This window comes from Thalia democratica, chromosome 2, assembly GCF_965202585.1.
Source record: "Thalia democratica chromosome 2, ktThaDemo2.hap1.1, whole genome shotgun sequence".
NCBI classification, from domain to species: Eukaryota; Metazoa; Chordata; class Thaliacea; order Salpida; family Salpidae; genus Thalia; species Thalia democratica.
In genome coordinates this window covers 18,437,871-18,450,604 of record NC_139166.1, presented here as the reverse complement: position 1 = coordinate 18,450,604, position 12,734 = coordinate 18,437,871, and the positions used below count along the sequence as shown (strand labels likewise).

The 12,734-nt window shown below is 24.7% G+C and overlaps 1 long non-coding RNA gene and 1 other non-coding gene across 2 annotated transcripts; one reads left to right on the top strand and one right to left on the bottom strand.

The window, feature by feature from the left end:
- Window positions 1-1,357: 1,357 nt before the first annotated feature.
- On the top strand, window positions 1,358-1,429 carry Trnap-agg (transfer RNA proline (anticodon AGG)). Its single transcript has one exon. It is a non-coding gene; the product is annotated as a tRNA-Pro (tRNA).
- Window positions 1,430-4,681: 3,252 nt separating this feature from the next.
- LOC145830065 (uncharacterized) lies at window positions 4,682-8,562 on the bottom strand. Its single transcript, XR_014369611.1, has 3 exons — window positions 8,427-8,562; window positions 5,679-5,805; window positions 4,682-4,841 (listed from the first exon to the last, which is right to left on the bottom strand). It is a non-coding gene; the product is annotated as an uncharacterized LOC145830065 (long non-coding RNA).
- Between the last annotated feature and the right edge of the window lie 4,172 nt (window positions 8,563-12,734).

Genomic DNA, 12,734 nt, shown 5'->3' with positions numbered 1-12,734 from the left:
TTTCTAAGCAATATGATTTGATTACTTATATTATACTATTTTGTGCACAATGAGCACAATTTTTAAAATATCGTTTAAACTTTATACTTATTTTAAAAACTGTAGTTATAGAAGCTTAATGTTTTTTTCTAGATAAAGACGAGTATTATATTTAATTTATAAAATAAATATGCATATAAAATTGTCAAATAAATTGTCTTTCGTTAAAATATAATTAACATTTACTAATTTATTTTCGATGCATACAAGTAAAAGCAAAACAAACTTTAAAAATAGTACATTCAAATAAATGTTTGACGGATTATTTAAATTTATAACATTAATATGTTTAAAAAATATATGTTGGTCTTAATAACATATATCAATATATTTTGGGATATTTTCGATTTTAAATTTTTTTGACTACTTTTAAGTATTAAAAAACTTGAATAATTATTAAATAGCATTCAGACAAAAATAAATTGTATAATTGAACTAACCGTTTGTTACACCCATTCAATTCAGTTTAAATACAAATTGAATATATTTTTTAGTATTCACTAAATATTTTGATTCAATTTTGAGAATAATTTCCAAACTAAAACTTGTAAAAGAGTGTATATGATTAGTAAATCAAAATAAAAAGTATAAAAATATAATCAAATTGAACAAAAGAAAGCTAAAAAAAATTGTTAGTTTTTTAAACTGAAAACACATAGATAATATTAGTAAATATTAAAAGCGTAATTTTAAACTTATTTACATACTATTTTTCATATTTACAAAAACTTTTTACTTAAATTAGTCATTAACTCTTTTACTAGCTCTAAGCTCTAAATGCTATCAAGTTAGAAACATATATACTTAAATAGAATTAGTTTTTAATTTGTAAAAAGGGTTAAAAACCAATTAGTGTTTAATAAACAAGTTTCAGTGTTTGTCTAATTTAGACTAAAATTATCATCTAAAACTTCAATTAGTTCTTTATAATCATGAAAAATCTTGTACCATACATAGCTACAAAGTTTTATTTTAATTAATGAAAAAGAATCATCAAAAGTAAAACAATTTTCTATGATAAGAGTTTTATAAAAATCTAAATTTATTTGACTGTAATTAATAAATACTTAACAAAAAACTACATATTATCAAACATACTTAAACATAATACTACTACTCTAGCTAGTTTAGTCTACAAAAGAGTATGCAATAATCCATAATAAATTCGTAAAGCTTATAAAACTTTTAAGCTTGTATTATCATTTGTTATAACGCTATTTATAAGCTAAGGCTTTGCTACTAAGAAATAAGAACAACGTATGCATCAGATACAATGTTGTTAAAATATATAATCAGCATTTGTTGTTGATCAGCACGTGGCCCGTTGGTCTAGGGGTATGATTTCCGCTTAGGGTGCGGGAGGTCCCGGGTTCAAATCCCGGACGGGCCCTTGTTTTTATTTGTTTAATTATTTTCTGATATTTTATTATGCAACATTAATCATTCTTAAAAACTATTACACAAAATTAGAATTGGAAATACAAAACTATACAACAATTTTATTGATTTAACATTATCTATTAAAACTAAAACTCAAAGTTTTTGTAATGGTTAAAATTGCTGGGCTATTAATAATAGTTTAAAAATGATTAATATTCTTTAATTAATGGTAAGCTTACTTTACTATAACCTAGTTTTTAAACAACTATAAAGTAGTGCTGTTACTAACTTCTAAAATAAAACTATAAACTAACATAGAAACTTTATTTAACCTTTGTTTTAATTGCTTCTCTATTTATCATTATTTTAGAGATAAATTATAGCATTTTACATGGCATTTAGCTGTTATAATCACCTAAATTAAGAAAATAAATAGTATTACATTTTTTACAAAAAAACACCAAGTCATAACACTATTTTTGGAATTGTCTTATTATAACTTTTACCAAATTTAATATATCAAATTAGTACTACACTGTCACCTTACACTAGTTTGTTTTTAAATTAATACAAATGACTTTAGTTTTTTAATTGCATTGTTATACAAAAACCTTATTTCGCTTGCTTAAACCATAAATCATTGTCTTTTGTTTACTTTTAGTTTAAAGTGTTAATTTAGTAGCGTATTTAAGTTACCTGTTATGCGCTCTTGAAAACAAAATTAAAATATTACTAAAATAAAAATCTTTTATTGCATAACTTTCAAAGCAACTACAAGTTTTAGTTTTAAATACTACTACATGAGCTTGTTATATGATTATAACTATTGCTAAATATATAAAACATAAACTTAACTAATCAAAACGTTCATGTTTTTTGCTTAACAACTTTTATTTTTGTATGTTATTAAACGTAGTAATCACTTCCAAATTTCAAATTTCTTAATAACTTTTACTTTATTTTTACTAACGTATAGGTGTAATGAAGTTTAAATTTAACATGATATTAGATTTGTTTATATGTATAAAACGGGTAGCTGTCTAAATTTCACGAGCGTACAAAATTGCACGAGGGGACAAAATTGCACGAGTGCACACAATTGCACGAAGATACTTTTGCATGAAGATACTTTTGCACGAGGGGATAAAATTCCACGAAGATAAAATTGCACGAAGATACTTTTGCACGAAGACACTTTAGCACGAGCAGACAATTTTGCACGGGTTAATCTTTTTTTTTTGTAATTTATTTATTAATTTTATTTTTCTTATTTATTAACATTTTACTATTACTGTTACCCCTAACCCTTACCCTCGGTCGGTAAGTTATTATTATTATTTTAAACTTTTTTTTTTATTTCTTTTTTTTTTTTTATTATAACTGTTACCCCTAACCCTTACCCTTGGTCGATAGCTTTCATTTTTATTTTTTCTGTATTTTTTTATCTTTCGTGCAAAAATTTAACTCATGAAAAATTAACCCTTGGTGCAAAATCGTCTTCGTGCAATTTTGTTCTCTCGTGCAATTTTTCCCCTCGTGCAAATTTGTCTTCGTGCAGTTTAGTAATCTCGTGCAATTTTATCTTTGTGCAATTTAGATCCGTTCCCGTATAGAACAGTATACAATCAACTTCAAATTCCAAATTTCTTTAGTTTTAGCTACTAGTTGTGTAAGTTTTTAATTAAACTTAAAAATCTATTGTTTTTTTTGTTTCTACATTCATAAATTTCGTAATTTGTTTAAATCTTAAAAATAAATTAGTTCAAGTTGTTATGTTTTTACAATAGTGTTTTACTCTATCCAAGTCATGCTGTAAACATATATTGCTAAAAGCTTATCGAAAGTGTTTAAATTTTATTAAAACTTGTAACCTCCAGATGTAGGTACCTTTAATATTAAACTTAACTTATACTAAATAATGATACCAATAATACTTAGGCTACTCTATACAAAACTAGGCATGACATGAGTTAACATATTTTATATAAAGAACAATTGCAAACACTAACAAATATATAAAGAACATCAAATTTAGAAAACACTTTAAATGTGGTCAAAACCTTTACACAAGATTTAATCTAGCAAGAATATACTTTAAGAATGTATGAAACAAAATACGATTTAACTACTTAGAATGTAAATAAGAAATACTTATAAAAATAATACTAATCAAAAAACACTTTATATAAGACAAGAAAACAATATAAATGTCTATTCTTCATTATCACGTTTACTGCAGCAGGCTGTGGCTAGAATCTCCCCGTCTATCTGTTGTATCAGCTTATATAAAACATTCCATAACTCAATGTTGCTTCAGGGTTTCTGTTATGCACTTTATTTTCTCCCTTTGTCAAGTGTATTAAACTTGCATCAGTATAAAACTTGACCTTGCGAGCTTTCTCTTAACGCTTGAATGATTTTTTAGCTCAAAACTTCCAACCAAATCTAAACAGTAATCAAGTGCAACTTAATATCCTGCTACTAACTTCGAAAACTATTTTAAGAAATAATATTAGAAAATTAAACCGATTCATAATATTTACAGAAAATAATAGAATTTAGGTGCACTGTTGTTTAGAATTATTTGAAAACCATGTCATTTAAAAAGTATATTGTTGTATGTTTTTAGTTATAAAAATTTATTAAAGATAGTTCTTAAAAGTATGATAAGTAAAAAAAAGAAAGACTTAAGTTTAAAAATACAAATCGTTGTCTCTAAAGTAAGTAGATAATATTCAGTAGTAAAAATATGTAGTAGATTGGCTTACTAACCAATATAACTAGCATTAACAAAATTGTGTTTCTGTCCGGGATTTGAAATCGGGACCTCACCCAGCCTAAACGGAAACCATACCTCTAGACCAGTGGTCGGCACGCCAATTTGAATCCGTGAACCCTAAATCACAAAATTAAAATTTGGTGCACCCCAATTTCCATTTTTTAGCGCCGCTAGTGTTGAAGAATATGTAAATACTTTAAATCGATTTTTTTACTAATAATTCGGGAACACCCAATTAATTTTTACAAGATAACTTAAAATTGTTCACTTTACCCTATCCATTTTAATAAACTTATATCGGTGATCTAATTTTTACAACAATATTTTACTTGTATCACCCAGGTCTAAAATACTAACTAGATTAATTTAATACATTGCCACAATCCCAATTAACAATCAGCAGTCTTGGTACTTTTTATTGCATGGTAAATTTAATTATTTAGTTAACTCTACTTAATGATTTTTTAATAATCGATTACTATATGTGTTTAACAGATGTATTGCCACGAAAAAATTAAGGAAACAAAAATTACACCAAAAAGTAACGACAAAAAAGACATGAAAATATTATCCTAGCTAAATCCGTTTTGTTGATCTGGAACTGTATGTGTTGGTCTTGTTGCTTGCACGAATCTGATCAAACCTAAAATTAAGGTTTTAAAGTTAATGCTTAGTAATAATTCAGGTCTTAATGAGGTTTATTGAAAAAATTGCTCAAAAATTATTTTTGGATGAAGGACCTGGATACACAAAAAGACCTCTCGGTCATCGAGTTGCATACCCAACTTTAATCAAATTTATAATGAGCTAAAAAATTATAAAAAAACTTAACAGTTAAAATCAAACTCTAAAACAAAAACTTTTTAAAATGAGACTATTAAAATTTAAAACATCAACTATTTTTTATGAACAAAAATATCAATAAAAAAAAAATTATATAATAGTATCTAACATCATACACACATAAAATCTATATTGAACTTTACGTTAAAAGGTAAAGTTTTAACATGAAATGTTTTTAAGTTTAAAATTTATCAATAATTTAATCTTTTACATGTCTTAAAAAAAAAAATTATAAATATTTAAATTTTAAAAAGTATGTTTAAGAATTTGGACTCTACTATTCAACTTATTAAAATAAGTAAGAATAAAAATGAGCTATAACATAAAGAAAATAAAATTACAATGTTCAAAAAAAAAGCAAAACAAAGCTGTTACTAATAAAAACAAGTAATTTTTTAAACTAAATAAAGTGTTTATGATTTCAAAAAAAAACAAGTAAATTAATGAAAATTAATTAAATTTACATATTAATAATTAGATTTTTCTCAAGAGTTATTAAGCACCTATAAAAATGAATAAATCATTTTTGTAAAATTTTACACTTTAATCAATATTAGTAGAATTGACTTTTAATTTTTTTTAGTGTAATATAAGAGACTAAAATACCAAGAGACCTATTATTCTAAAACTATCTTACCATAATGAGCTGTTTATTGGAACTGCTACTGGGTTGTGGTTTAACTTGTCAAGTAAGTTCTTCAATTGAGGTATAATGTCTCAGCATAAGTATCTTTTAAAAAGTTACTTTGCCAAAGTTTTCCAACCTTTAAAATAGCATAAGAGTTATCCAAAGTAGTTTGAGTGTGTGAAAATTTTATCAAAAAACTAATGTCATTACTGACTTCTAATCTAGTTTAATCATTATTAAAAAAAAACTTTATAGCTTTAAAAAAATTGTGATGATTTAACTTACAAAACTTTTTATATCTATAAAAAATATAAATAATCATCTCAAGTAAAACATTTGGTTTAAGATAAGTATTATACAGTAAATTTGATACCTTACTGTAAATATTTAAAATTATTTTTGTGTTATATTTTTTTTAGCTTAGTTTAATAAGAGTTATATTTAAAGTCAGAGTTATAGTAAGTAAAAGTTGTAAAATGCAAGAAAAAACTCAAAAAGACAATCAATAATTCGCTAAGTAAAGAATTTAATTATATTAAGACCAGAGTTGCTTCTCTTTGAAACAAAAAACATTTTTTATTATGTCAAACATTTAAAGTAGATACTGTTGAATAAGCTTGACAGGATTGTAATCCTTTGGGTTAAAACTGATTTGACAGATCAAGACTGTCCTGAATGACTTTAAACTGAACTGTAGTCATCTAAGTTTTTTTCATTTTTTTATTTTCAAAGGCAAGAAAAACATATATCTTCAGCAAAAAATACTAAAAGTTACAAAATAATTTAATGGGACTATATTAACTATATCTCATTCAAAATGTAGGAAAAAAATGCCTGAAATCTTAAAACTATACTGAGATAAAAAAAACTATCTTGAGTCAGCCTGGGTTTAAAAAACAAATTCAAAATTTTCTAAGTTATCTTATGTCATACTGAGATTTTCAAAATTTTTAAATCATCCAGGATTATTCTGATTGTGTGGCAAACTTTTTGATAACATGAAATATCAAATTTATAACAAACATACATTTTTAAACTATAGTTTTAAGGTAAAAAGGGTTGTTAATCAAAAATCAAAACCAAGCCCAAGCTCAGGAAAAGCATTCTAACCTAAAATGGGTATTTTTTTAAATCCTTACTAGTCTGAGTTTTGATAAAGTATCATAATACCTTTAAACTGTCTATATTTTTGCATTTACATAATAAAAATACTGAAAAAGATATCAATTAACAGTAAGTTTTCTTTCAAAATATTCAAATTAAGTAAAACAACTGAGGAACTGTACATCATTTTAAAACATTTAAAAAAAAACTATTTTCAAATAAGCACAACTAAAACAGAAAAAAAAATAGCTTAACATTTCACAAATAATAAATTTTTGGTTTTTAATATAAAACTATAAGTTATTTTTAAATTCTAAACAAAATTGTTTAGTCTTTTTTTAAATTTTTGGTAGGCATAAAGAAAGATTTACATCTTAAAAACACATACTATAACTCTTCTAACAAAATTATTAAATTACTGCTTAGTATAATTCATAAATTTAAGATCAAGTATTAGCACTGTTGTTACTCTTTGAGTTAAAAAATTATCCTGACTCTTAAACTTTGAAATTTTTATAAAACATCATATATAAATATTCAATATAAATAAAGTTTAAAAAACAACTCAGGTTATTCATCAAAATTGGAATTAAAAAAAAAAAATTTGAAACTACAACAAAGAAATTTCATTTAATGAAATAGAAAATATTGGAACAAGATTCAAAAAACAAATTATCCTGAGAATTGTAAAATATTTATACTGTCCTGAGTTGCACTAAGTGTAGGACTCTGTAATAGTTACAATAAAACTAGCCTTGGTCATTTTTAGTTTAATAAAGAAAAGAGAAAACCAAAGCTCAAAAGTAGCAGTATACTTAAATTAATATTTTGATAAATGACTAAATAAATTTTTTATATTTCAAAAATAAAAATCATACATACATTCAAAGATTCTACACAAGTCCAAAACTAGACTAACTTTTGCAAGAAAAATAACATGCTTAATAAGACTTTATTTCTAATAAAAAAAAACATTTAGGCTGAGTGTGTGGCAACCTTGAATCATACAACAGATACAACATATTTTGTTAAACCAACAGATCAAAATAGCTAGTAAATAAAATAATTAAGAGAATAAATTTTTTAACTTTTAAAGTCAATAAACTAAGTAACAAGTAGTTTAATAAAAAGCATACCTAGCTAGCCTGAGTTTAAGAAAAAAAAAGAAAAGTTCTAGCCATCTTGAGATTTTCAAAAACTTTTATAAAATTTAAACTATCCTCAGTGTGTGGCAACTCAATGTCAATTTAGCCTATATTTTCTTTTAAACTTTATATGTACTATTCAATTATGGATAGGTTAATTAATTAATTAATAAAATAAATTCAAAGGTATGATATTTACTTAACTTGTGTTATTCAAAACTTAAATCTGTTACTTAAAACTTGTTCATTACTACTTTTATGAATCTATTTAGAAATTTTTTTTAATATACTTTAACTGTTTTTATCTTTTTTAAGTATTTTTATTGAACATAAATTCTTTAATTTTCCTTTAAGTATAAAAATATTATAATTATCATGTGAATATTTTTAAAGGAATTATTGTTTAGTTTTTAAAGTAGGTAGTATTAATAATTTATAAAAGAAACTTTCTTCACTAAGCAAAATACTGTAATCTACTAATACTGTAAGTAAAAAGAAAAATACTAACCTTTTAATATATTCATGATCTTAGCTGGATGAAAGCTTCCTCCACATCAGCCAACTGATTTCACAAGATCTTCGAGTTTTCTCTCTATTCTTTCAGATGCAAACTGCTTCCTCAATGTTGATATAAAGAATGTTATGTGATTTTCAATACCAAAATAGATCATGAGAGTAAAATGGCCAATAAATTAAAAGCTAAACTAAACACCAGGGCTAGATTTAACTTAAATATTTAAGTATGTCGCTTAAACTAAATAAATATAATAATGTAATCTCAAAATTCTGTGCACCCCTAAATGACTTTCGTGTACCCTAAAAGTTTCGTGCACCCCAAAATAAATTTCGTGTACACTAGTGTGCACCAGTGTACACCGTGCCGACCACTGTTTTAGATTATTAAAATGCGTAACTAAAACGAGAGCGCGTAACGTCACGAGTGCGTAAAGATGCGAGAGGTTACTGTATAACGTTTACTAATACTAAGCTGTAGTAACCTTTTTTAAAACATTTTACTCGAAAATAAATATAAAATATATTTAACACATGGAAACCAAGTAAACTATTAAAACAAAAACTACAAAAAATGCTTGGTCACTGAAAACTTTTATTGATGATAGCTTTTTTTGAAGCTTATAAACTTATATATATGTTTCTTATAAGGACGAAAACTGTCCTATGGAAAGAAGGCTGTATTATCCAATCTATAAAAACAAGTAGTTTAGATACAGGTAAAAGTTTTAGAAATAATTTTATTGGTAAGCTATAATAACTTAATAACAGAATATTTATATGACAGAATAGTTTTTACTTCAAAATATTTATTAGAGTATTTAGAAGTTATACCGCTAAACGTATTATCAAACTACTTAATTCTATTTGAATATGCTTTGTTTTTTGATAATCCGTTTACTACAGTGAAACTAATAGTATTTAAAGCTAAGAATAAGTAATTTGCTTATTTATAGTGTTCAATTCGAATTGATTTCTCTACTATTTTTTTAAGTAATTGTAAAGTTATGATTTTCGTCTAACGTAGAAAATGTAGGTATAAGTTAAGCAATTAATAAAACTATTTAAAGTACTTAATAAGTAAAAAATGCATTTCCGCCGGAACATTATGATCAGAGGTCCAGCGGGCTATCCATTGCGCTACGGAGACAACTGATTGCAATGTGAATATTGAGTGTATCAGTTATTTTTTCGATTAACGTGAGTGCTTTGTTTGTATTATGATTTGTTATTTTGTTGTTTATTTTAGTTTACTTTACTTGTTTTAGACTTAATATTTACAAATATTATATAGTTTTATAACAGTCGGATTTAATATTAAGTATTTTACCTATTATTAACTATTATCTGTAGAAATTATTTTATTTTAATGATAAACATGTATACACCAACTTTATTCTATGCTTCTATTCTTTCATTACAGTAATTATTTTTTACAGAACCCAGTTGAAGTGTGTTGATTCCTTAACACACAGAAACATATGTTGGTACAATAAAGGAAGATTACTGTATAATTTGTTTTTATTTATATTATATTTTTTGTTAGCAAACGATTAAACCTATATTTTGAACAGTTAGAGAATATTGAGTATATAAACGTAAAATGTAAGTCCAAGTCTAACTCTGCACTAATTCTTTATAATTAGCACACTTAACTATTTTTGTTTATAGATGGCAATTAATAAACACACTAACCTAAACAAACGCCTTACACGATATTAACAATATTAATTTAAAAGTATGATCTAAGCAAATTACTTAATGATATAAATTATACAAATATATTTTAAATTCTACTATTACCATTTAAAATAATATTTTATAAATCTGTCAGACTTTGATCCCATTATTACTTAAGCAACCAATCATTACTAACAAATTATTAATATTAATGATAGCGTTGTTGTAAATTAATTATATAAAACTTGCTTATATCCGTTATGTATGCGTTAAAAAAGGAAGGTTGTTTAAATAAGAGGAGTGAATTCATATCGTCTTGTCGACATATGAAAAAGCTCCTATTAAAATAAAACAAATTTCGAAGTATTTTATAGCCAATTAACTGTTGTTTTCGTCAATTTTAGTTGTTTGATTAGTTGGATGGTAGATCAATTTTTGTACTGAATATTTGTAATGTACAATGTTCAATTTTAACGTCATATTGTTTTTGTTTTTTTGTAAACTTTTGCATCTTTGTTTACCAATGTGCTTTTTATTTTAAATTCAAACTGGCTGAAGATTAAAGACAATCGTTTTTGTCTTTATGAAACAAATGTTCCAGTGTTTTTAAAATCGTCATTTCAATAAATTATATATATGTATATTATATTGTATTATATTAATAAAAAAAATAGCATAAAATTTTAGGTAAAAAAAAAGGCATCTGACTTTCGTCAAACGCCTTATAAAAAACATAGCATAAAATTTTGGTTAAAAAAAAGGCATTCGACTTTCGTCGAACGCCTTCGAAAAAATAAAGCATAAAATTTTGGATAAAACAAAAGGCATCCGACTTTCGTCGAACGCCTTTGAAAAAATATAGAAAGAAAAGTTTAAAAAAATTTTGAGCAATAAATGCCTCCGAATTTGCCCGCTATTATATATATATATTTATATATATATATATTTATATATATATATATAAATAAGTTGATTAACTTAATAAATTAAAACTTTCACACGGAGCCCACCTTAAGGGTTTTTTTAATAAAAATGTTTATTTCAAAATGTAAAAATTGAAGAACTCGGTTTTGTGCTTATGCACTTATCAACTTCAAAACAAGATCAAAATAAAGCACAAAACAAAACACATACTGATTAACTTTATTACTAACATTACAAATATTTGGTGCAAAAATGGATCTTCTATCTTACTAAAAAAACAGCTAAAGTTCACAAAAACTACAGTTAAGCGACCATAAAAAACTCTAAAAAATTTTGTATTTTATGGTCGCTTGAATGTGGTTTTTGTGAAATTTAGTTGTTTGTTTAATTAGATGCAAGGTCAATTTTTGCACCGAATATTTGTAATGTACAATTTTCAATTTTTACGTCATATTGTTTTTTGTATAACTTTTGCATCTCTATTCACCAAAATACTTTTTATTTTAAATTCAAACTAGCTGAAGATTAAAGACAATCTTTCTTGCTTTTATGAAACATATGTACTAATATTTTTTAAAATCTTATTATATTAATAAATTATATAAAAGCCCTTCACGTGGGCTCTGTAGAAACAGGTTGATTTTGTACACTCACCTTATTTTCTACATATATATATATAAAACTATAATATAAAAACTATAATTTATACAGCTGTTTCACACATGAAATGTAAAAATTCATGTGCTCCTCAGTAAGCTACAGTTTATTATAATAGTAAACAGAAATTTAGATTTTGAAAATTTTTACAATAATTGCGACGTAGTAATGGTGCAGTTTGTTGTACGATTAGCTAAATTTGAAATAATACGCTGTATTTGTTAATTTATGCTTTTTAGGAAAGTTTAGAAAGGTTATTTTGGAAAAATGTTTTAAGCTTAATAAACTGTAGCTTACTGAGGAGCACATAAAATTTTACACTTCATGTGTGAAACAGCTGTATAATTTATAGTTTTTATACAATTAGGTAAATATTTAGCTCCAATTTAATTTGTCGAGCACTTTCGACCATAAAATCTTTAATATATATTAAGGTTATTATTCAAACTTGAACACCTTCTACTGAGCCCACTTCAAGGGCTTTTAAATAATTTATTAAAATGTACGATTTTAAAAAACACTGGAATATATGTTTCATAAAGACAAAAAAGATTTTCTTCAATCTTCAGCCAGTTGAAATTTAAAATGAAAAGCACTTTGGTAAACAAAGATGCAGAAGTTTAAAAAAAACAAAAACAATATGACGTAAGAATTGAACATTGTACATTACAAATATTTAGTACAAAAATCTGTGTTTTGTTTTGTGCTTTATTTTGATCTTGTTTTGAAGTTGATGAGTGCATAAGCACGAAACGGAGTTCTTTAAACTTTACAGAATTAATTGCGATGATGAAGTTTAAAATATTATATATAAAATAATTTTTCAAAAATAAAAAATAACTATAAGTTCGCTTCTAAGTTCTAAAAATCGGAATTTTTTTTTTTATTCTCTAAAATCTTAGAACATTTAGACTACAACAACTGTAAATATTTATAGTTATTTTATTTTAGCTTAATGATTTTTTTGAATTATTTAGTTTTTTGTTAGAAATAAAGTTAAAAATATTAGAATACTCAAAAACTTAAAATTTTGTTTTTAATA